General features: G+C 42.2%; 1 protein-coding gene across 3 annotated transcripts in view; it reads right to left on the minus strand.

Moving 5' to 3' along the window:
* LOC106558787 overlaps positions 1-25,231 on the minus strand; it is a 181,464-nt gene that overhangs the window by 35,442 nt on the left and 120,791 nt on the right. The gene's annotated exons all lie outside the window — the stretch shown is intronic.

A 25,231-nucleotide genomic window follows, 5' to 3' on the forward strand; every position in this document is an offset into this window, starting at 1 on the left:
CAGAAGAAGGGGCTGTGGGGTATATGTGCAGGGAGGGTGAAGTGATTTCAACTCAAAAATTTCTCCACATACCTTCACCTTCCTTTCTCACTTCCTCCCACTCTGCCCTAATGTCCAGAAACAATGTTTGCCTAATATCTCTCAGGGAAGATAAATACAACCAGTTACTATTTACCAGAATGTTTCTGTGCTTCCTCAACCTTGAGATTGGAACATTTCTGGTTCCTTGAGAGAGTTTAAAACACTCTCTTAAAATCATCAATAGTCAAGAGAAAGTCTCCGAAATGAGTATGCGCCCCCTTCATCTCTTCCAGATATACGTATATATGCAGATCATTGTCTGGAGCCAATAGGTGTGTACATAAACCCAGGCACACATATGGGCCTGCTCACATGCACACATAGATGCGCATTCCTTTCATTGACTTAAGACACAGTGAGGATGGAACTTGAAGGCTCTGGGAGCACAGTAGGTTTCTAATACCAGCTGCCACCGAGCACTGGTCCAGATAAGCAGAAGGACCATGTGGCTGAATTTCAGGGTAATTAAGAATGTAAAAGGGAGCCCTGAGTGCCACTGGGCACTTAGCAGCATGTGCAAAATTCTCCCAGCAGGTACCCAGGTGGGCATGAGGCCAACAATCTTCCCACCCCCTGCCTCTTTTGGCAAGTGAAGCCGAGCCTGCTCTGGGGAACATAAATGTACACAGAGTGGTAGCAAGGAAAAGTCACTTTAGGCGGCCAGCATGTTTGCTTTCCACACTAGAGTATCAGTTGCATGCTGCTCTCCCCTTAATCTGTCAGCCCTTCTTAACAGTCTATTGGGAAAGTTCCCTTCCTACCCAGCCAGACTGTCTGCACAAACAGTTGTGAGGGAGATGTGGTCAGCAGCAATAGCTCTCTGACTTACCATCTGACCAATGCCTGCTGCTGTAGCTGGCTGCTTGCTATTCCAGTTAGCACATTTCCATCCTGGCCTACCACTTCTGTCCCCTGATATCCTTCTTCTTCTTCTTCTTCTTCTTTTTTTTTTTTTTTTTTTTTTTAGATTTTATGTATTTATTTGAGAGAGAGTATAAGCAGTGAGGAGGGACAGAGGAAGAAGGAGAAGCAGGTTCCCCACTGAGCAGGGAGCCTGATGTGGGGCTAGATCCCAGAACCCTGGATCATGACTTGAGCCAAAGGCAGACACTTAACCAACTCAGCGACCCCAGTGCCCTTGTCCCTCAAATTCTGATTGTTCTTCATTGTCAGAGGACCCTTCCCCAGCATCAGCTAACAGAGAAACTGTTAATATTTTTTACCTTCTCTTAATGCCCCTTGCTTCTCATTCTAACTCAGAAACACAAATAAGAATTACTAGATATGTCACTGGTGGTAGAATTTTAGGTCTGTGATCACTGGACAGGAGAATAATTTTCGGAATGTGATCTTCCTGGAGCGATCTGATTACTTGTAGGGTTGACTCTGATACTTTTATCCATATTTTTCTCACTCTACCTCTTTAAAATTGCTCTGGTCCTCCATTTGCCCAAGATGTACTAGTCAGTGTATCAGGCTGCTTTAACTTCCATGCCTATACATGCAGGTTGCTAAGAAACTCTCCTCTTCTTATTGTTCTTTGGAAAGAACATACTAAGGGAGAATGAAAGAGTTGAGATCCTTAGCACAACAGAAGAGACCTTTTGGTATCAGGCTTCTGTCTACTTTAACTTCAACCCCAGTGACCCATGTTATACTCAAGCCATGCCAAACTCCTGGCAAATCACTGCCTCTATGGCTTTCTACATGCTATTTCTATCACCCCAAATGGTCATTTTCAGTCTCTTACTATTTGGATGTCCCCATCTTAGAGCTCTCATAGCATCTTATGCACAAATTTCTCATAGCACTGGACTTTAGGAATGCAAGGACAACCAAGTGGTTTTGTACTGCTTCAAGACTTCTCTTTGGACAAGAGCATGAAAAAACATGTTCATAGAAGCAGCGAAGGAAGTGGGAAGTGGCAGAAAATGGGTGAGCACTAACACTGTTGTTTATCACTTAAGATCTTATTGACAGAAGGTGGAAAAAGAATGAATGAATAGATTTTCTCAGTTTCATATCGAAGTCACCTCAGGCTGGCAGTCCAAGGACTAATATGGTGACTCTTTCATCAAAGCTCCCAGGCTCATTTCAGTTCATACTTCCACCCTTGCCCTCATATACTATGGTCCAAGACGGCAGCATCCTCATTCTAGGATGCCGAGAGGGGAAAAGGGCAAAGAACTGAGGGAGAAGTACAGGCTAGCCACCTCTGTGAAAAATCCCTAAATTCTGCCTACATTTTGGGTTATAGCCCAATGTCTAGTCACCTGCACATACCTATAAAGGAGTTAAGAAAAGCAGTCATTATTCTGGAAGAGCATATACTCAGCTAAAATCCTTTTATAACGAAAGAAGGAGGGATGGCTATTAGAGGACAGCTGTTATGATATTATCCCCATTTCAAGGCAACCTCACTAGCCAATTGTGCCAGACTATGCTAGCATGTTCTACAGCTATAAAAGTATTTCTTTTAAAACTACACATGTCCCCTCTCTCATCTCTCCTATTCAATATCATACTGGAAGTCCTAGCTAAGGCAATATAACAAGAAAAAGAAAAGTTATTTAAAACAATAAAACAATAATACAAACACACGTACATTTACTTAAGCATTTGGTGGGAGCACTGTACTATTTTTTTTTAAGATTTTATTTATTTATTTATTCATGAAAGACACAGAGAGGGGTAGAGACATAGGCAGAGGGAGAAAAGCAGGCTCCACGCAGGGGGCCCGATATGGGACTCAATCCCGGGACTCCAGGATCATGCCCTGAGCTGAAGGCAGATGCTCAACCACCGAGCCACTCTGGCGTCCAAACCCTGTATTAGTTTTTATAAGAATTGCAGAAGTGTAAGAGAGTCCTTTTATGCAAATAATTGAAGATAATTTTTTCTGATGAAAATTCAAAGATCTATAACTAGTCAAAAAAATAACTAATGAATATTATAAGGCCAGTTTTTTTTAACATATCTCTCTCCAGAACCCAATGTACACATGGATGTACACATCCATCTGCCTGAAGAACACATGCAACACAGAACTAACCGCTCCTCTCCTAAAACCCCTTCTCTAGAAATCTCTATGCACAGCTCGCAGCATCACCATCCATTAGACTGTCCTTATATGCATGGGTTTATCTCTAGCTTCCACTGGTCTGTGTTTCTGTTTTTATGCCAGCACCATACTGTTTTGATTACCATAGCTTTATAATATAGATTAAAATCAGAAGGTGTAATGCCTTCAGTGCTGTTTGGCTTTCTCTGTATTGCTTTGGCTACTTGGTACTTTTGTGGTTCCATATGAATCCTAGGATCATTTTTTTTCTATTTCTGTGAAAAATAACATTGGAATTTTGATAGTATTTACATTGAATTTGCAGATAGCTTTGGTTAGGATTGACATTTTAACAGTATTCATTCTTCTAGTCCATGAATACAGAGTATCTTTTCATTTATTTGCACCTTTTTCAACTTATTTTACCATTATCATAGTTTTCAGTATGTAGATCTTTCACCTCCTTGGCAAAATTTATCCCTCAGCATTTTGTTCATTGTGATGTTATTGTAAATGGAATTATTTTCTTAATTTCTTTTTTGGGTAGTTCATTGTTAGCATATCTAATTTCCTCTCTTGAGGACACCAGCCTATTAGATTAGGGCCCTAATGACCTCATTTTTAACTTAATTATCTCTTTAAAGACCCTATTTCCAAATACGTTCACATCCTAGGTACTACAATTTCAATATATGAATGAGGGAAGGGACACAATTCATCCTCTAATAGGTTACTATATTTCAAAGTCTTGGAGGAAGTAGACTGGAAAGGTAGATAGGAGTCAGATTGTAAAGAACTTTGAAGATTCAACTAAGGAATTTGGACTTTTTCCTGAACTAATGGAAAATAGTTTTAAGCAAGGGTGTGCCTTGATCAGATGCATGTTTGAGATAATGGACAGTGTGAGTTCTGCAGTCTAGACTGAGAAAACATGAGATATTAAGGTCAGTCAGGTGTCTATTGTAGCGGGGTGAGATAAAGTTGATAAAAGTCATAGTGAAAACCCTGTCAGTGAGGATTGGAAAAGAGATGACAAATTTGAGAGACATTTAGTCCATAGAATTGAGAGGACTTGAATGAGAAGCTTAGAGGCTCTTGAGTTTTTAGCATTGTTGATGAAAGAGCATAGTGTCATGAACTAAGAGCAGCAGCACATGTTGAGTATGAAGCACTACAGAATATCCAAGAGGAAACATTCAGAAGGTAAGGACCTACAGTTTGAATGAAAGGTATAGCACAGAGATGATCCTTGAGTCAGAGTTGAGATCAGCCTGGGAGTTTGCACAGCCCAAGAGACAAAGATATCTGAAAAATGAACCATGGAGAATTGCAACACTTACGCGGGAGATGGGGGCCACCTCGGTGGCTCAGTCGGTTAATGAACCTCAGTTTAGGTCATGATCTTAGGGTCCTGAGATCGAGCCCCAAGCCAGGCTTCCTGCTCAGTGGGGAGTCTGCTTCTCCCTCTGCCTCCACCCCTCTCCACTGCTCATGCTCGCTCTTTCTCTCTCTTAAATAAATAAAATATTTCCTTAAAAGGCGCAAGGAGAGGGGCGGTGTAGGCAGAGGGGAAGAGAAATGAGAAAGAGAGGAAGAAAAAGAAAAGAACAATGTCCCAGGAATCAACCAGGAGAGATGAAAAAAAGAAGTAAAAAGCAGAAACAGTAAAGGATTTTATTTTATTATTTATTTTTATTTTTAAAGATTTTATTTATTTATTTATTTATTTATTTATTTATTTATTTATTTGAGAGAGAGAGAGCATGCGTAAGCAGGGTGAGGGGCAGAGGGAAAAGCAGACTCCCATTGAGCAGGGAGCCCCATGCAGGACTTGATCCTGGAACTCCAGGAATTGTGACCTGAGCCAAAGGGAGATGTCCAACTGACTGAGCCACCCAGGTGCCCAAGTACGAAGATTTTAAAAAGACCATTGAAGTTGGCCTCCAGAAGAGAAGTTTTAATGAAGGAGTAGAAATAGGAACTTGATTACAGGAGTAATAAAAGGAAATCTGGTGGTGGGAAGATAGAATGCAGGCCATTTCTAGAAGCCTAGCTATGAAGAGAGGAAGGAACTAGGAGCTAATTGAGGGACAGTTATCAGTTGTCCCAACCAGATTTCCTTACCCATAGAGGATGTCATTGCTTGTGGGGAGCTCTATCCTACACTTACACCAGAATGACAAGCCTGTGGGACTATTTGCAACATGGATTTTCTCTATACCCCACAGTGGATGTATGAACTTCAGTTTCAAATTCTATATACATGGTTCTTTTTTTTTTAATTGCTCAGTTGTTTTTTTAAGATTTTATTTATTCATTCATTCATGAGAAACAAAGAGAGAGAGAGAGAGAGAGAGAGAGGCAGAGACATGGGCAGAGGGAGAAGCAGGCTCCATGCTGGGAGCCTGACATGGGACTCAATCCTGGGTCTCCAGGATCAGGCCCTGGGCTGAAGGCAGCGCTAAACAGCTGAGCCACCCGGGCTGCCCTATATACATGGTTCTAGTCACAAGCTTGTCTTCCCATATTATATCATGACCCCCTCAAGGGCAGACATCATGTCTTATACTCCCTGTCTTATGTGTATTTTATAAATTTACAGAGAATGAAGAAAAGGAAGGGTGGGGGAGGAGAGATAAAAGAGTTACCACTGGCCATGTACTATGCTAAGTATCTTTCCTGAACTAACTTTATACCAACTGTATGAGGTGCATCCTATGATTACCCCCATTTTACAGCTGAATAAACTGAGGCACCAATATGATAAGTGGCCTGCCCAAGGCCACAGAGACAGCTAAGCATGCTTCAGAACTCAGGCATTGGTAATCGAAGGGCTATATTCTTAACTGCGTGAAAATCAAGTATAGTATTTTAAAAACCTGACTAGAATGTCATGGAAATAACATAAAGTATTTATTTTCTAAAAGAGGAGAGAGTAAAAGCCAACAAGAGTCATATCTGATCTGCTGAATTGCATCTCAATTGCCTTGCATGGTGCAAAACAGAACATATGATCACCCCATCTCTCCTGTAGTGTTGCGTTATGTTCAGCTGTCAGGTTTGTTGGTTTCCTAAATCAACCAGTCACAGACCATCACCTAAAATCTTTTTCACTGTCAGGTTCTAGAGCATAAAATTAGTCTTTATTGCTTTGACTATTACTGATTTCGAAGGCCAAGGAATGACCATGTAGTAAAGGCAGTAGAGCCTGTACCAGAAGGGCTCCCCAGATGAAATACATTTTTGCTGATGGCTTTCATTTGAGCACTGATGTGGAGGAATTTTCAGAGCTCTGGGGTGCTTCTGTAGGGCTGGGAAGGCCAGGCCATGATCACTTTTCATCAGCAGCTCTTCTTCCTACGGGTTGGGCAATGTCCTGGAGTCTGGGCCCAGCCCTAGCTTGTAAGAGAAGTCTTGGCACAGCCAGACCTCTGTTCAGGGCCTCAAGTGCTGAAATCCTGGGTATCTTCGGGACCAGGGTCAAGTCAGACTGAGAGGCCTCCAATATCATCTCTCCTTTGAATCATGTAAAAAGAAGAGAAACTCAAGCTTGTGGTTTCTTCTTTAAATAGTACCGGTTTTTAGTATAAGAGGACCTACCAGTTCCATTACAAGCTGAAACTTGGATTAGCCAAGGTTTGAGATGGAAAAAAGAGTCAGAGCATGCCTCAACTTCTCTTCAGTCGGTTAGGTTTGAAAGCCACTCACTCTTTGTGATTATTACTTAGCACTGCCCCCACTACTCAGGCCTCAGAAGAACTTCTGAATATATGGCAATTGCAGTGGGTTTTAGTGAAAAAAAAAAAAAAAACTCTCATGGAGAAGGTGCATTTTGGCAAATGCAGAGCTGACTTGCTCTGCACCATGCAGACATTTTCCTTAACAAGTGCCACCTTGGGATCCCTGGGTGGCGCAGCGGTTTGGCGCCTGCCTCTGGCCCGGGGCGCGATCCTGGAGACCCGGGATCGAATCCCACGTCGGGCTCTCTGCATGGCGCCTGCTTCTCCCTCTGCCTGTGTCTCTGCCTCTCTGTCTCTCTCTGTGTGACTATCATGAATAAATAAATAAAATCTTTAAAAAAAAAAAAAACAAGTGCCACCTTTAATTGAGAGTGCAAAGCATTGTGGATAACACATCAGGTGTGTCTCCCAAAATATCCCCAACAATATCTCTTCAACTTTGATGCTATTGTCAGGCTTTACTTCTCAGAACAAAAAAATGAAAGCTGAGAATGGTTAGCTGCCATCATGAGTTGAATTGTGTCCCCCCCAAAAATATGTTGAAGTTCTTAACCCTCAGCACCTGTGAACATGATCTTATGTGGAAATAGGGTCTTGAGAGACGTAACCAAATCAAGATGAGATAATTAGGGTGGATCTTACTTCAGTAGAACTGATGTCCTTATAAGAAGGGGTAATTTGGACACAGAGGCAGCCACGCACAGAGGGAAGACAGTGTAGACACACAGCGAGAAGTCACACATGTGATAATGTAGGCAGAGATTGGAGTGGCACATCTACAAACCAAGAAATGCCAGGAATACACCAGGAGCCAGAAGAGACAAGGAGAGAGTCTCTCCCCAGATCCTTCAGAGGGCTCATGGCCTACCACCACCTTGATTTTGGAGTTCTAACCTCTAGCCCTGTAGGATGATACATTTCTATGGCTTGAAGCCATTTCAGTTTGTGGTGCTTTGTTCCAAGACCCTAGTAAACAAGTACAACTGTCTTCCTCCAAATTACAGAATTAGTCATCTTCAGAGTCAGCATGTGACTCCATATCTCTCTGACCCCAAAATCCATTTTCACAGCTTTTATGTTTTACTGCCACCGGGCTAAGGTAGCATCTAGCAGAAGCAAGCAACTTTACCTCTTTTACAGAGAAGATGCCATTGAAATCTGCTTCTGAGGATGAGAATGAGTTTGTTGGATGAGGAAGGGAGGGAAGAGAAATCCAAACAAAAATGCATGCTACCTATGAAAGACATACACATATATGCTGTGCTTTGGTATAAATAAGGCTCATGCATGGGGTTAAAAGGAAATGAAATCATGCAAAACACCTTCACTTGGAAGTCGCAGAGGCACACTTGCAGGCATGTTTCCACAGTAGAGGAGCATCCAAAAAGAGTGGTTGGCTACAGTCCTTGCGTGCATCATAAGGGCTCCTGCCCTGCAATTGTACGTTCAAGCTTTCATGACAGTGAATCCTTCCAGTGTAGTCAATCGACCTAGCCAGGATGAGCTGGAAGATTCCATTAGCAAAGGAATCCAGATGACAAGAAAGCATTTTCCTTCCTTGTTATTAAGCACTGTCTCTTAATTAAGTGATCTTCCGCACTCTTGATCAGAAGAGAATACCAAGAAGTCCTTTTCCAGGAAAATGCTTATTTCTCCTCCTATCTCCCCCACACCCACCTCACTTACCCACCTCCAACATGTTACTTAGTCATGGGCTAGTGCCCAGTGGTAAATAAGCCAAAGGACTGAGGAGTGAGTCCCATTTATATCAGAATGAGTGCAGGTGTGTGTGCCACGGGAGGAGCACCACCCGAACCACTGGCAGGTGCAAAGAGGGTGCTCAAGTGTGAATCACAGACACAGTCATGCTGCACTTTGTGGTCACTGTAGTGCCTTTAATCCCTCATAGAGAATGGAGGTCACAAGCTAGTTATTAGAGGATGTCACTATTGTACTTCTAGATTCCAGGCTTTGCTTTGCTTCCACCAACAAAGACTCTTGGTGAACACTATACTTTCTGATCCAGTTCAGGTAAAGCTAATTTGAATGAGAGGGAAGAGGCTAGGTGGCCCGTGGCCACCGGGACTGGAATATCGTTAAATGAATAAGAGAAATTGAGTAAGACCTCAAGGCCATTTATAGCCTTTCTCTTCCTTGGGTCCCTGTCTCATAGCCAGGCAATCTCAAAATACTATCAGTCCTTTCTATTTTTTCTTCTCCTTTTATAGTTGTCTCTTCCTCCCCATTTCCACTACTAGTTGATACGCATCTACTCACCAGTAAGTTGCAGCTCATCCATCCTCTCTCCTGTAAACACCTCCCCTCCCACACTGTGCCGGCCGAATCAAGCACTTCCTTCCTTCTTTCACTAGCCTGGTGTCAGCAGAGCTATTATGAGATTTATCACATGTACTGTAATTATTTATTTATCCTCCTCTGTGCCTGCATAACAAGCCACCTCAAAACTTAGAGGCTTAAAACAATGGCCATATTCCCAGTGTTCTCTCGTGTGAATCCCAAGTTTTGTGGGGCTCAGGGAGGCAGTTCTCACTCTCTACAGGGTCTCTCCACAATTAGTGTCTGGAGGCTGGGGCTGGGATCATCCCTAAGGTTTCATTCATCACACACACAGCTGGTAACTAAGCTGGGAAAATTCAAGCCACTGGGACCTTTCGAAGCTCTCTCCATGTCTATGTGGTCTGTCTTCAGTCTCTCCCTCATGGCAGTCTCAGGGTAGCCACAAATCTCACATGGCCATTCAGGGTTCCAAACACGTGTTCCAAAAGACAGTGAACAAGAAGAAGGCCACTTTGCCTTGTATCACATAGCCCAACGACACAGAGCCTCCTTTGCCACCATCCCAGGCCACCCAGATTCAGTGGGAAGGTAATACAACCCATCTCTCAACGCCATGGAGGAGGTCAAATCACCTTGTAAGAAGAGCAAGTAGGATGGGATGTATCTGTGTAGCCATCTTTGGAAAGTACAACCTGCCAATTATAAACCTGGGGTGTGGCCAAATACCTGGCACCTAATGATCTCCCTCTAAATATGATGGCTGATTGAATAAATGACCCTCATCCCCCAGGTAGAACTCATTATCTTATGCCTCATCAGTGACAAAAATTCTATTCTTGCCTCTCTTGTTGGCCTTCCCTATATCCAGTTTATCCTTCAGCCCATCTTCTGAAAAACTATCTTCCAAATCCCTGCTTTTCAATGTCTCAATTTCAGAAGTCTTCAGCAGCTTCCAATTGCATGTAGCTGTATGAGGATGTTTTCCGCCTCCATGATGATTTGGCATTGCTGCGAGTATAGCACCATTTGCAAATCCATGTATGTATCTTGACTTACCTCCAGACTGCAAGAAGGGTCAGTCTGGCACAGGTATGTGTTACTAGCTTTCAAGTACACAGCTTGTGATACTTACCACAGTTGTCCTGAATTTTGGTTCATAGTGATGGATTAAAACATTACATTTACTTCTGCTCCCTCCTGTAGTTCTACAAAAACAACAGCAGAAGAATAGAAAGGACACAAAGCCTTAAGAGACTAGAAGAAGAGATACAATCTCAGAAATTTGGAAGCTGGAAAGCCAACAGAGAAGAGTAGCTGACTTACAAGATTTACAACATTATAAAGCTTCTTTTTTTCCAAAGAAATTCACTAGGGCTCAGTAAACAGCCCTAGTGAATTTCTAGTGAATTTCTCAGGAAACAGGAGATCTCTCTCAAACCAAGGGAGAAGGTGGGGTTGAAAAAATAAAGAATTAAAGTCTGCATAAGAAGCAGTAGCTTTCCCTCCTCTACCCTGGCCAAAGACCGAGGATTTTTTTTCTCTTGGAGAGGATGAACCAGGAGGATTCTGGACGTGGGACATCAGGCAAGCTGATGATGGGATGTATTACTGAAGAAAGAATAAAATAAAATCTCCGCCTGAAACAGTGAGATCCTTGGGCACCATTTACTATTAGGTCATGCATACTAACAGATAGGTTTTTAGTCCATGTACCTTTTCCTCAAACAGTCAAGAATTTAAAGGCTTTCTCCCTGAAAAATAAAATACAAAAGAAATAAGGTATCATCTCATAAAAGTTAAAAGACCTAGAGATTTGACCACTGGGGTTTCCTACATGCGCTAACCTACCATGAGGCTTACTAGTGGACAAATAGCTCCTAAATAAGAAGAGCTTCCAATCAGTTTTTGGATGCTGATCTTCTCAGTAGGAAAAGAGAGTCAAAGATCACCATATGCTTGAGGAAAACCTGGAGCTGAACAGAGACCAATAGTTAGTGGAACAAAGAAACTCCACGGAAATAGAAACAGTACCAGAAGTAATAATATATTTTTTAAGTGGGAGGAGGAGAAGGAGAAACAAAACTCTAATTAAGACCCTTGGGAAGATTAGAAAGGGTAGAAGATACAAGAGACTTAATGTCATAATTTGAAAACAGGGCTGTGCTGAAGATGTGTCACAGAAGGTGGAACAGAGACAATAAGATGGAATATAGAAAACATGAGGAAATAAATCTGAATTAGAAGAGTTCCAGAAAGAATGGAGAAAATAGAGGAGAGGCAGTTATCAAAGGGATAATTGAAGAAGAATATCTGGAACTGAAAGACTTGAGTCTCCAGACAGAAAGGGCTATAAGTGTCCAGCAAAATTGATCACCATAGTCAGAGAAAACATCCTGCAAAAAAAGGTAAACCAGGAACCAAGAAGGAAGGCGGATCCAAATAGCATAGAACTTTTCACAGCAACATGGGAAGCAACATGGAAGACAGAAAAATACCTTCAAAATCCCAAGGGAAAACTATTTCCAATCTAGAATTCTATACTTAACCATCAACGAAGAGTCAAAGTAAAGGTGTTTTCAGACAAACAAGTTCTCCAGAAAGCAGTTTCTCTATACTCATTCTTCAGATACCAGAGGATGTGCTCTACCAAAATGAGAAAATAAGCACACAAACCAAAAAATGGAGACATGCAAGACCCAAGAAACAGGATATTCAACTCAGGAGAGGGGTAGGGTGCAAGAAATATCCAGAAGGATTGAGGTGAAATGCCAGAGAGATGCTGTGTAGTAGGTCTGGAAAGCGTGTAGTCCAAATTGAAGCAGGAACCCAGATGAGTCCAGAGGTGTGTCTCCAGAAAAACGTAGGACAGAGGGTACCTGAGATGTTTGAACAAAAGTTCTGAGAAGAAGATTTAGCCCTTAAGTCTAGGGATAAATTAGTAGGAAGTACATTGAAAATGAATTTTTAAATGGTATAATTATTCATTGCAGAGAGACAAAAATGTTATAATCCCAGGATACCACATGGCAGCACCACAAATGAAATGTACACAGTCATGATGGGGTAAAACCTGAGAATCAAATTTAGGAAAATAAAAAGAAGAAAGGAAGAGAGAGAAGGAAGCGAAGGAGGAGGAAAAATAAAAACTTTGTAGTGTGTCGTTTCCATTAAAACATTTTAAAAGCTCTCACCTACAAGATAAAATCAAAACCCTTTTGCATGATATCCAAGGTCATTCACAAGAGCTCCCTGCTAGTTCTCTATTGATCGATAACACCTGATATTTTCATACACTACAGCTCTGCTCATCTTTTCCCTCCCAACCTGGAAATCCCCCTTCCAGCCATCCTCCCCAAATCTTCCCCACCTTCCTAAGTCACTGATACTCTCACCACCTCCATAAAGCCTTCCCTGACCATCCCCCACAGAGGGATCTTTCTCTTCTCTGAATTCCCAGAACAGTTACTGTCTGTACCCAGTTAGTTAATTGGGCTGTTTGCACTTCAGCTTTCAAAGTATTACGGTTGATGTAAGTGGCTTTACAAGCTCCTTGAGGACAGATTCCCCCCACAGTGGGCCCATGTGGTGCAGCAGAGCTATCTACATGGTAAGAACATTAACATTTTTTTGAACAAATTAATTAATTAATAATTAAGTTACTCCACCTCCCGTCTCTCTCATGCTAGGCTTTTGTTGTTTCTCCCACTGAGCAACAGGGGTTTGTTGTAACTTTCCACTGATCTCCTGTGCCTGTGGTTGCTGGGCTAGGACTACGGTTCAGGCATGGCTTGGGCACCCTTCCCCCTCCACAGCCAAACCCCAGTGCCCAGAAGGTGAGGAAGGTTTGGGTACAGCTGGAGTAGCCGCACCACGATGCTTTATTGATTGTTGATCTTATTCTGAAGCTCTGTCCCTTCCAAAGCAGAGTGGGACCAGAAGTGGCAGTTGAAGGACTATAGATAAATCAGTTCTTAGCTTCGTTTAATGAAAAGAAAAAGAAAGGCAACAACTTAAATTAACTCTTTAAAAGCACTTTTCTGGAGATACCAAAAAACTCGTAAAGACCCTTTCCAAACACAGACTACAGGCATTTTCCTGCACAGAATATCACACCAGCAGCACCCACGTTTTCTAAGAACACCTGCTTTGCCCCTTGGGCATTTCATCAATCCACATCCCCTGGCCCAGAGACCCTCCAGCCTCTGCCTATAGCCAACACACTCCATCTCCCATTTTGCTTGTCAGACTCGGTCCCATGAAGAGCAGGAAGGCAATGAGGATAAACAATTTCCCTTAAAAGAAAAGTGGTTATGAATAAAATGCCAATTACGTGGCCCCAAGTTCCTATTTCTGGGCCACAGTTCGCTGAGTCCTAGAACCTTGAGATCAGAAGAGACCCTAGAGAAATCATCTATTATCTTTCTGCCTAGGTTTGCATCTGATGACAAATTCCTCCATCTGGCCTGATGCACAAGGGTACTGCTTCTGCTTGGATATTACCATCAAGAGGAGGGCCTCCCCTAGTAAATCACGGACAAGACATTGACACCTATGTGGCATATGCCAGGGAAGCTCTGGTGGCATGACAGAGGGGTGATTGAAGAGATGGTTGCCTTAAATGCAGTGGTTCTTTGTACTTTACCATCACAAATCCCCAAGGGAACTGAAGAGAGCTTTGGACTGCCGCCCCAAGGAAAGAGCTTATAAACATGATATTTTGGACATAGTTTTAATAGGTTCAGAGATTCCTGAAATCCATCCATAGATGGCAAATTAAGATCCTTGCTTTAATGGTGTTTTTGAGGACCAAGCAAATGGTACAGCTCCATGGATTAAAACAACAATTAAATTAGTCTGACCTTGGGGGGGAAAATCAAGTCTTGGAAACAGAACATTTTATTTTAAGCTGTCATGCCAGACATTGCTCTCATCACCCACCTGGACCAACTGTGTCTCCGAGATACTGAAAAGCTTTAAAACATTGAAAAAAAAAAAAACAAAAGGCAACTTTGCAAGTCATTTTGAGGGGTGGGGGCGGGCTGTGTATTTCCTTGACATGCTTGCCACACTGTGGGAAGAAAACGCTACACTCTTCACCATTGTGTTGGCAGCTCCGAGGATTCTGAAGGAGTTAACGATTTTAAGGGCCCAGAGCTCACACATGTTCCACCTTTCAAAAGCTTCATTTCTCTTTTGTTTGGAGCATTTCCCAATGACTTTTAATTAAGTGTATTCTCTGTTGGCAGGAATGAGACAATAAAGGGAAAGAGTTTTGTGCATTCTTGCTCACAAAACCAATGCTGTGTATTTGTTGGCCTCTGATTGATCGGTGGGAAGCTTCTAGTTGTAACTCCAAAGGAAAACCCACAGTTAAGTGCTCCCTAAAATACAGGTTTGGGAAGGTGGCCCTCACAGCACTCATGTGGTATACTCCATGGTGCATTTGGACTCTGGAAACTTCCTTAGATGTCAGGATCTGGCTCTTGGGAGCATGTATTTTCTGGAGAATTCTGTGGACAAGGAGTCAGCCTCCCTATATTGCAACAACACTGATAGTTGGACCAGATGTTTGGGAAAGGGGAGAAGTGTGGGGATGATTATCGGGGAATAGTACATGTGTCACTTCTTATAGGCACTGAAAAGAAGTTTTCTATTATGTAAGGTGAGACAGACAAGAAACAGATCTCTTTTCTCAATATTAACTCCTTGGTCTGAAAGGAACTAATCCATTCTTCTGCCTCCAGGCAATACAACAGTCAAATGGATTGGTTTCTTGGGGGTTTTTTGTTGCTGTTCTTCTTCTTCTTTTCTTTTCTTTTTTTTTTTTTTTTTTTTTTTTTTTTTTTTCAGTGTTTCCAAAGAACATTCCAGCCTTCCTTAACCTTGCATTCCGGAGTCTCACAGTGCCTATACTCGGAAATATTTCCTCAGGTTTAACTTAAATCCCTCTCCCTGCAATGGGAGACCACTGCTACCCCCCAAGGACTCAAAAAACAGCTGCCTGGCTCCTTGCCAGGCACACCATTCCATGTTCCCATTGTTCAAGGAGGAAACAGCTCTGGGCATTTGTTGATTGGCTCCCCATCACCCAGCAGGAACCCAAGCCTGAATCCCAGGCTTCTCTGAGGAGGTACTTTATATACTTGGGGCACTGTTCTCCCAGGATGAGAAAATGATCACAAGTGACTTATCACCTTCTGAAAACAAAAGTCCTTGCAAGGGACTTTGAGAGACTACATATAAGAATTCTCCACATCTTTATGGTATTTGGCCTAACATTTGCAGATACACAAATTCTACTATAGGTATAATAACCATCATTTTATGTGTGTGTATATATACACACACACATATATGTATATATAGAGAGAAAAAAAAAGAGAGAGAGAAAGCAAGTGCACATGTATGAGAGCCTTGCAGGGGATGGGGCCACTGGGAAAGGGAGAGGGAAAGAGAGAATCAAGCAGGTACCACACCAGGAGCCCGATGGGGGACTCTACCTCATGACCCTGAGATCATGACCTCAGCTGAGTCTGACACTTAATGGACTGAGCCACCCAGGCACCCCAATAACCATCATTTTAAAGGTAATAACATGGATTCGGCAAGACCAATCTCGCCTTGGTTCAATCAACCATTGCACAGGTGAAAAGAGGGAATGCCAAAAGTTGGCTCCCAAATCATGATTTGTCACATTCAACACTCTCCACACACCAGAGATGCTTTCTGGGAAGTAAATAAAGCTCTGGACCACTCATCAGATATTTCCTGTTTTTTTCAATTCTTAGTCTAAGGAACAAAGAAACAGGTACACAAAGAAAGGGGCATTAAGACTCATTGAAAAACATGAACACATATAAAGTCTTCTGTCCCAGGGACTGTGAAATTGGCAGCAGGGTGGATAGCAGGAGAAAGCCTTGTGGTGTGCAGCATTGCAGGGTGCTCACAGGACTGGTTTGCTCACCTCCAGGCTTCAGTTTCATTACGTATGAAATGAGAATAAGAATTCCTTTTCACAGGGCTATTTTAAGAAATAAATGAGATAAGGAATATAAAGTGCTTAGCGCAGGGTCTGACAGGTAGGAAAAGCTAAATAAATGTCGAAATAGCAACTATTCATATTATGAAGTGAATAAAGCAATGAAGCTGAATGGAGCTAAATTAGGAAAGGTTTCATGGAGGAAGTTAAAGTGCTTGGTGAAGAAGACAAGAGGGGCATTCTTTCTCTGCCCTCAGCCTCCCATAAGCGTAGACATGTCAGTCTTTGAATGTGGTTGCCCAAACTGTCTGTCTCCACAGACTTTCAGATTTTTAAGCACTATCTGGAACAGTAAAATAGCGGAATGCTGTAGGAGAGGCTATGGACGGATGGCTTGCAAGAGACATGGGAAGATGCCAGCACTAAAGAAAATTCTATCCTGGAATGAAGAATAGCTTCAGCATAACTCCATTAAAAATTGAATGCACTGTAATGTTGGGCTATTCTTAGTGTGGATAACTTCTAAAGAGGTTAAGTCTTATAACTTGGCTTGCTTGCCATAGATCTGTTGCTTCCAATATAGATGAGCATGATGACCTCTCCAAGACTCTACAAATTATTGGAAATGGGGAGATTGTAATTCTTGGAAATTTCCCATCGACTGGTTAAGTAAATTGCCTGCTAAATGGAAATCTAATCCGAAAGGTATACATTTAATGGCATTAATAAATGAACGATTTAGGCAAAATGTTAGAAGTAACCCCAAAATGCCTTAATTGATTGGAGATTTGTAAACAGGTCCCAAAGAGTAAGGACACTTAGAGGAAAGTTACTGGATGCTCTCATGGAATGCTTTTGACATCTGCCCAGCCCAGTGTGGATTTGTGGAAAATAAACCACACTACCACAATCATCTCCAAGGGCGTGTAAATCAAGATGCACTTCTATCCGTGTATGACAAGTCACTTAAGGTGCCCAGACTAGGAGTCATAGGAAGTTCACCCTGTGCATTGGTGCCACCAACTCACAATGTGGGTTTCTATGGCTAGTGACACACAGCCAAGTGCCTTCAGAGGTGTTGCCACCTTGCACGTGACTCTTGTTTGGCCCAAAGCTGGCGATACAGGGGGAAGCATTAGTCTGGGGAGTCAAGGCTTCAGAAGGACAGTCTTCACAGACAGGCTCTGAAATAAGATACTTTATATTTTTATGTTATATTATATGTTTCAAAGGAACATGGAAAGAGATAAAGACAGCCATATTCACTTAAAATCTACTCTGTGCCAGTCTCTTTACCTACATTGTTTATTTAATCTTCTTAGCAATCCTGCAAGGTAAGAATTACAAAGCTCATTTTACAAATGAGACAGCCTAGTGGCAGAGCTGGGATTTGAACCCAGGTCTGACTGAGTGCAAAGTCTACAAGTCCAAGATTTTTCCACCTCATACAGTTGCCTTGACAAAATAGAATCTAGGTTAACTTCACTGAGACATTAGGCTGTGTGTATTAGACTAGAATAAGCTCAGCCTGGAAAATCGTATCCAGATCATGACGCACATGGAATCACTGAGCATCATGTTAAGAGGTTTGAAGCATATTCCATAGTCCGTAGGCAGTCAAAGAGGATTTTAGAATGGGGATGAAGGAGGGGAATAATCAGAACTTTCCTTTCTATACTTAAGATTGGGATTCAATATAGAAGAAAGGAAGAAGAGATCAAATAGAAAAGCAAATCAAAAGGAGGAGAAAAGTCCTAGTTCCAGCAAATTTAGTTATAAAGGTTTGAACTAAGATGGAGCTAGAGGATATTAATGCTAAGAGAAATTAGTCAGTCAGAGAAAGACAAATACCATATGATTTCACCCCTATGTGGAATTTAAGAAACGAAACAAATGAACATAGGGGATGAGGAAGGAGATAAACGAAGAAACAGACTCTTAACTATAGAGCAAAAATTGATGGTTCCCAGAGGGCAGGTGGGTAGAGGGATGGGTGAAATAGTTGATCAGGATTAAGGGGTGCACTTGTGATGAGCACCAAGTATTGGTTGTATAGAAGTGTTGAATCACTATATTATACACCTGAAACCAATATTACACTGTATGTTAACTCACTGGAATTTAATAACTTAAAAAAATAAATCAAAACAAAAGAAAACAAAAATGAACCAAGATGGTAATCAAAGACCAGGAAAAAAAATTGTGACAGATTGTAATTTTTCAAAAATAGCCGTAACAATATTTCCCGTGCCACATGTCCTGTCCCTCCCCAATCAAGAGGTAGTGCTAGGATCTTTCCCCATGCACCTGGGCAGACCTCTACCTCAGCTAACAGTGTATAACAGAAGTAACACTATTGACTTCTAAGTCTAGGTCATAAAAAGTGACATAGCTTCTACCTGGTTCTGTCCCTCATAAGATGCTTGTCCTTGGAAGCAAGCCATTGTTCTGTGAGAAAGACCAGGCCACACAGAAAGGCCCATATGGAGAGAAACTGAAGCCCATAGCATTGGCCCTAGCCGAGCTCCCTGCCAACATTGAGCACCAACTGACTAGCCGCATGAGTGAGTCATCTTGGAAGCAGATGCCTCAGCCCCCAACTGAGCTGCCTCAGGTGATGCCACATGGAGCAGAGTCAAGCCTAAATTGCAACTTTGTGAGCCAAATTAATGATTGTTTCAAGTTATGAAGTTTTGGGGGAATTTGGTAAACAGGGTCAGGGTCCATAGAAGATGAATACCAGCCAAACACTAACAAAGGTCAATTTTACTATTTGGTTGTGCCTTCATTGCTCTGAGGAGTGAACACTGTAGAGCTGGGAAATATTTCTGCCTCCACTGATAACCAAATAACAAACCACTAATCATATAGTTTTTCTATAGTATCCACTCTAGTCGACAGAGGTGAGGATACAGATAATTGTTCACATGATAAATGATCCCAGGGAAAACAAACCTGCATGGAGAGTCTATTGTATTCTAGGCAAAATTTTGGTTGTACTATATTTCACATTCCTTTTCTCATCTGATCCTGGTAAAACTCCTAGAAAATCTTATTCCTATTTTACAGGATCAGAAAAAGTAGATAGAGAATTGATATATTTTTTTCTTTTTTTTTTAAATGTCACACTAATGAGTAGTAGGGGCAAGATTCAATATCAAGTCTCCTTTCAGAGCTCAGCCTCTTTCTACTGTACCACCCTCCATATTTGCCAAAGATGATTTCTCTTTGAGTTTTGCAAATATGTGCTATTAGTGGTTTGGGGGTTGTTTGGATCAGATTCCTTTTTCTTCAGTAGCAGTATATTTACCTTTCTTGGCTACTATTTAAAAAAAAAAGAAAAAGAATTTGCATTCCTGAAGCATACACAATTCAACGGTGTTGAAAGCAGATGGTTCACAAGTATGCTGTGAGACATGGGAAATCCAAATTAAAAGGAATTTTTGCCACAGTTATGGAGTGCTGTGTTGCATTGTATATATACACGTACACATTATGCAGTGTATGTCATAAGTAGAAGTGGCTTTTTCTTCTTTGTTAAGTTGGTCATCATCCTTAGTAAAGGTGTTTTTAATCAAAGCTAAGACACTTAGCCCCAATGCATGAGTGTCTTGTAAATTGAATTGGGGAACACATTGTGCAAAACATGCAGGTGTCTGCCCTCATCAGTCTGCTTTAGAATTCTGTTGGAGATTTGCAATTGTTTGAAAAGGAGGAGTTCCTTCAATCATCTCTTAGAGGGAGAAGTTATACGGGGGGCAAGAGGTGCAAGTCTCTCCATCTGAGAGTCAGAGAATTCACTGATTGGGGAAAGTGGCCATCCAGCCCCCCCCCCCCGTTCTGTCCTGGCACTGTCACTGGGCACCACAACCTTACTGAAGTTAGTAACCCCTTGTTTTTCTTACTGTTCCGACAGAAGGACAATAACCCCATGCCAACCTTGCTGAAAACAGGTTAGCTCTTCAAAAAAAAAAAAAAAAGTCATCAGTACTTGTGCAAACCCAAAAGCCTGGTTTAAACAAGAGTCTCTTTTTCCTTTTTTTTCCCCTGGCAGGAACGTGTTTCTTTTCCTCAGCATGCCATTTTCAAAACCTTTGACATTTCACTGTGCCTCATCATTGCCTTCATCGTGGATCATGCCAATTTGTCAGTTTTAATCTGTCTAAAAACCTGCATCTGCCAGCAGAAACCTTTCATTTCTTATATGTTGATACAAAGATTTCACACATTGATTTTTGCGTAGCTCTGATTTCATGCAAGCTAAGCAAACAGTGACAGGTTGGTACTTGGGATAATGAATCCTCAATCAGATTAATACAAATCAATGGCATTGGCAAGTTTCGGATGAGGTGCAGGGGGTGGGGTCTGGACAGCAGGAGCTGCCAGAACAAGACAGATGGTCAGAAGCTGACACTCTTACCTCTTTATCTTGATGGGCTCATTAGCAGATTTCTCTCCTTTGGGTCTCATTTGAGTTTCTTGGCTTTAAATGGCACCCCATAGATTGCCTACCATCCTGGAAAACAACTGACATACCCTTCTCATGACCTGGCACAGAGAGTATTCTAGTGCCCAGTCTGTTTAGCAGCCTTGAGGACTAGAGCTTAGGTAAATGGTGCTGGAATCACTATGTATCCAATAGGACTCCTGGGATCCAAAGAGTTAATATGTGGCTGTTAAGAACCTGCTTCTCTAGAAACCACCACTTCTTGAATGTCAAGCCCCATACTAGGCACATTGTTTTATTTAACCCTCACAAGAGCCAAGAGCGCTAAGAGGTAGATTCTATTATTTTGTTGTTGTTGTTATCATGTATTATTTTATAGGTGAGAAGCTGAGGATTAAGTCATTTGTCCCAGAGGGTGGAAAACGCAGAGTTTGTCTCTGGGTCTGTAGGACTCTGAAGCCCTGGGGTTAACCACCTTGGCTTTACAACTGGTCTCATATGAGGGACAGATGGTTGGGCTTCAGGCAACTTTTTCAGTCCTGTGTTGGCTCCTACACATCCTTCTTCCTTGTTTCCTATAGGCTTCAACAGCTCGTGGCTATCTCTTCTCTTCCTTTTCTGAAACATACCCCTATCCTCACATTTTTTGCCCTCTAAGGCTGGCAATGAAGCAGGGGTGAGTCTCCTTGCTCCCTTCTTGCCTCCTCTTGCTCCAAAAGACCGCCATCACTACCATCACAGAAAAAACTACAAGAAACCAAAAGGTTTCAGAAATACTTCAGGGTATTAATAGTCATTGATCCCTCAAATAGAGATCCTGACTTTTTTTTTAATCATTGGTTTTTAGTGATTTCCTTTCTAGATGGTGTCTCCAATCCTCTCTTAACTGGCTTGGCTACTTACATTGGAGGTGAGAAGTTTGTCCTGACAAAGCTGCCAAGTGTGAGAGTCTTAAGACTGCTCTAAACCTAACTCATAATCTTCACCTCAAGTATGAATTAATTCTACATTTCTTCATTCCTTTGCTCCTGACCATCTTCTCTGACTGAGAACACTACCATCGCCAGCCCCAAGAGATCACATAGGAGGCCTCAAACTTCAGCTTTGCAGATGCTTTCCCATCCTCGGAGCAATCTCCTTGACCCCAGCTGCCTGTCCTCTCTCTATCCTCGAGGTTTTCCAACAGAACAATCCCCAACCAGGTCCCAACACTGCTTCCACCTGCTGACTGTAGTGTCCTTGGTTGTCTAAAGAACGATCCCACTCTCAATCTACTCAGTCTCTGAGCTCTGCCTCATTGTTACAGCCACCAACTCCACTGCTTAAAAAAAATTCTTCTCTCTATTGGATTCTTTAACACCACTTTCCTGGTTCTCCAAAGTCCATGGTGTCTCCCTCATCTTTTTTTCTACCACTACCTAAGGTGTAAACCCCACTGCTCAGTCCTTGCTTTCTGCTTTCCAGCTTTTACACTAACTGCCCTCAAGAGCATATCCAGACTTGTGGTTTCAATTACGATTGTCATTACCACTTACAGATCTCTACCCCTGGACACATTCTGATCTTAATTCCAAATAGCTTCCTATGGGAAATTTTCACTGGAAGATTCTACTGTTATCTCTAACTTACCATGTCTAAACTTCTCATTCCTGTCAATAGAATCACCATGCTTTTAGGCTCATTGGCTTCCACTGGACCACTTTCTCTCCCATCAAAATTTATTTTTTTAATCTATGTATTCATTTATCCACTCACTTATTCACTCACTCACTCAACACACACTTACTAGATGACTGTTCTGTGTCAGGTTCTGAATGAGGCACTAAAAGCATAGAATTAAGGGACATATCCTGAATCTCACATTGAAGAGTCCCCATCCATCAAGAGCATCCTTTATATAACCTTTGCTCTCATGGTTTCCAACAACACTATGTGTTTCAACCAAACTGGTTTTCTATCCTCACACTAACATGTTCTTTCTTAGTTTTATGCCTTTGTTTTTGAGGTTCTTCCTGCCTGAAATAACCTCCCCCAGTCAATCTGCCTTCTCAAGCCGACATCTCCTTGAAGTGCCAAATATTTTCAAAGTCTCAAGATAATGCTTTTTTACCTCCTCTGAATTCCTATAGGATTTTGTGACTCATTGGCTCCTTTCTCCCATCGTGATCATAGAAATATAAAAGGCATGGCAGAGAATGCTTTAGTAAGAAAAAGGTCTTAGAATCCTTGTGAAGTTGTCATAGCAAGGGCATATTTTCTGAGCAAGGATAAGATTAATTTGTTCCTTTACTAATCCATTTATTTATTCATTTCTGAGTTCTGCAAAAAAGGCATGAGCTCCCATAAAGTATGGGGCCAGTGCCAGGGTGGCTGTTTATGCTGCTACTGGCTCTGGGTCCTTGACTAACCTAGCCCTGCTGCTCTTAGCCTGGTAGCACTTGCTAACAGAGATCAAGCCTGGCTCAAGAAGTTGGGTATGGAACACCTGTTGACAGTGAAGGAGCTGTGTCATGGAAGTCTCACCCTCATGCCCACTCAAATTCTTGACAGACCTCTTCCATTAGGTCTAACCCAATAGGGTAAACAGTAACTCCAACACCCTCACAGGCAAAATGTGTTGATGTCTTAAGAGAGGTCATGTCAACCAGAACCACCTCTACTTTAACATCTCTTCACTGGGCAATCACAGGACAGTCTTGAAAGTTGAGCCCCACATTTTCAAACCCCATCATTTGCACAGGACCCTGTTCATGACAATGTCAACCATTATCATAGGACAAAAGTCCATTTATCCTGCACCCATGCCAGAATTAGAGAGAGGGAGTCTACTTTCCACTGAGGATCTACCCCCGGCCTCTGAAGTCTAGCCCAAATGGTGAGTAACTGGATCCTGGGAAACACCTCAGCCCAGAGCTTTCTGGAACAAACCATGAAGCCACCAAATTACAGTTACCACAAGACCCAATGGAAGGGGATGACAATGATAACAGAAACTTCCTACAGGTCCCCTACCAACAACAAGGGCAAGACTTTGTTGTTGCTGAGGCGGCTACCTGTCCCTGTCCATTATGCTACACTCACTCTGAGAGACAAAGAGTCTGTCCCAGGTAGAAGTGTCTACAGAATATATCTCAGGTATCCCAGACAGTGGCTCCAGAGTGCCAATCACAGCTTGAAATGACTTGTGTTGGCCAGAGGTATCTGTTCTATGTAGACTTCCAGGGATATCTGCTATAAGGTCAGAGATATCTCACCCTAAGGCTTGTAGGTTAAAAACTGCAAGATCAATGACTCTACCTACTAGACAATAGGTCAATACCAAAAACTTATGATCACATTCTGGCACTCAGCTCCACTTACCTGGGAACATGGAGTGGGAGAGAATGAGGAGGAGGGAAATGATATCTATCAAGGAACCTGCAACTTAGAGGTCCCATTCTGATAAACTGTTTAACAGCCAATGGGAACTTAAGTTGATAATTCTCTCTAGCCCTCAGTATTTCTATCTGTAAAATAGAATCATCTTTACACTGTAGGATGTTCAAGGGTCTGGAGAAGGCACTGGGGGTAGGGTCTCACAGAAGTTTGAGGGAAGAGTGATTCTTCCCATGTTATAGCTTATTCTTCAGTCATTATTCACCACAGTATCCCAAAGACTCAGCAGAATGAATGGCACATATTAGGCCATCCTTATGCAAAATGAATGGATTGAGGTTTCTGCAGTCATTCATTCTCTCAAGGGCCTTGTATGAGTTGTTCAAAGTTAGGAGGAAAGCTCTATTTCTTTTCTGCCTCCCTACTTCCTTCCCTTATCCTCAGTTTACACACATTTTAGCTTGGACCAAAGTCTGTGACTGACTCTCTGCCCCTCCAACCCACCCAGTTGGCCATGTCATGGGAGTTGTGTGTGGTTGCCTTGGGACAGTGGTCATTCAGAGAAGCTAAATGAAGACTCGTAACATCATCTCTGCCTGAGGTTTGGAGCATGGATCAGGGTGGAAGAGGAGGATCAAGAAGCTGGAGTCAGAAATCTGGGGCCTATAACCTCCTGTGAGAACTCTGTGTCTTGTTTAAGCTCAGGCCTTGATTACTCTCAAGGCCCATCTCAGGAAGCCTAGGAGTAGGAAGGTGAGATTAGGGAAAGTATAGTGTAGTTGGAAGAAATCTAAGCATGCTGACTGGAACTAGGTTCTCCAAATCTCCAGGGCCATGCCTTTCACCACCCTTCCTATGCCAAGGACTACCATAACTAACAGAGAAATCCCAGAGCCCATTTATACGGGACCGAGTAACATGGCACTTGCTTCCCCCATGACTTGAAGCCGGGTATGGAAGGTAAAAGCCTTTTTGTTTTTTTTGTTTGTTTGTTTGTTTCTAAATTTTTTATTGGAGTTCAATTTGCCAACATACAGCATAACACCCAGTGCTCATCCTGCCAAGTACCCCCCTCAGTGCCCATCACCGGTCATCCCAACCCCCTGCCCGCCTCCCCTTCCACTACCCCATGTTCACTTCCCAGAGTTAGGTGTCTCTCATGTTTTGTCACTCTCACTGATATTTTCACTCATTCTCTCTCCTTTCCCTTTATTCCCTTTCACTAATTGGTAAAAGCTTTTTTGATTGTT

The sequence above is a fragment of the Canis lupus genome, chromosome 5 (genome assembly GCF_011100685.1).
Source record: "Canis lupus familiaris isolate Mischka breed German Shepherd chromosome 5, alternate assembly UU_Cfam_GSD_1.0, whole genome shotgun sequence".
NCBI classification, from domain to species: domain Eukaryota; kingdom Metazoa; phylum Chordata; class Mammalia; order Carnivora; family Canidae; genus Canis; species Canis lupus.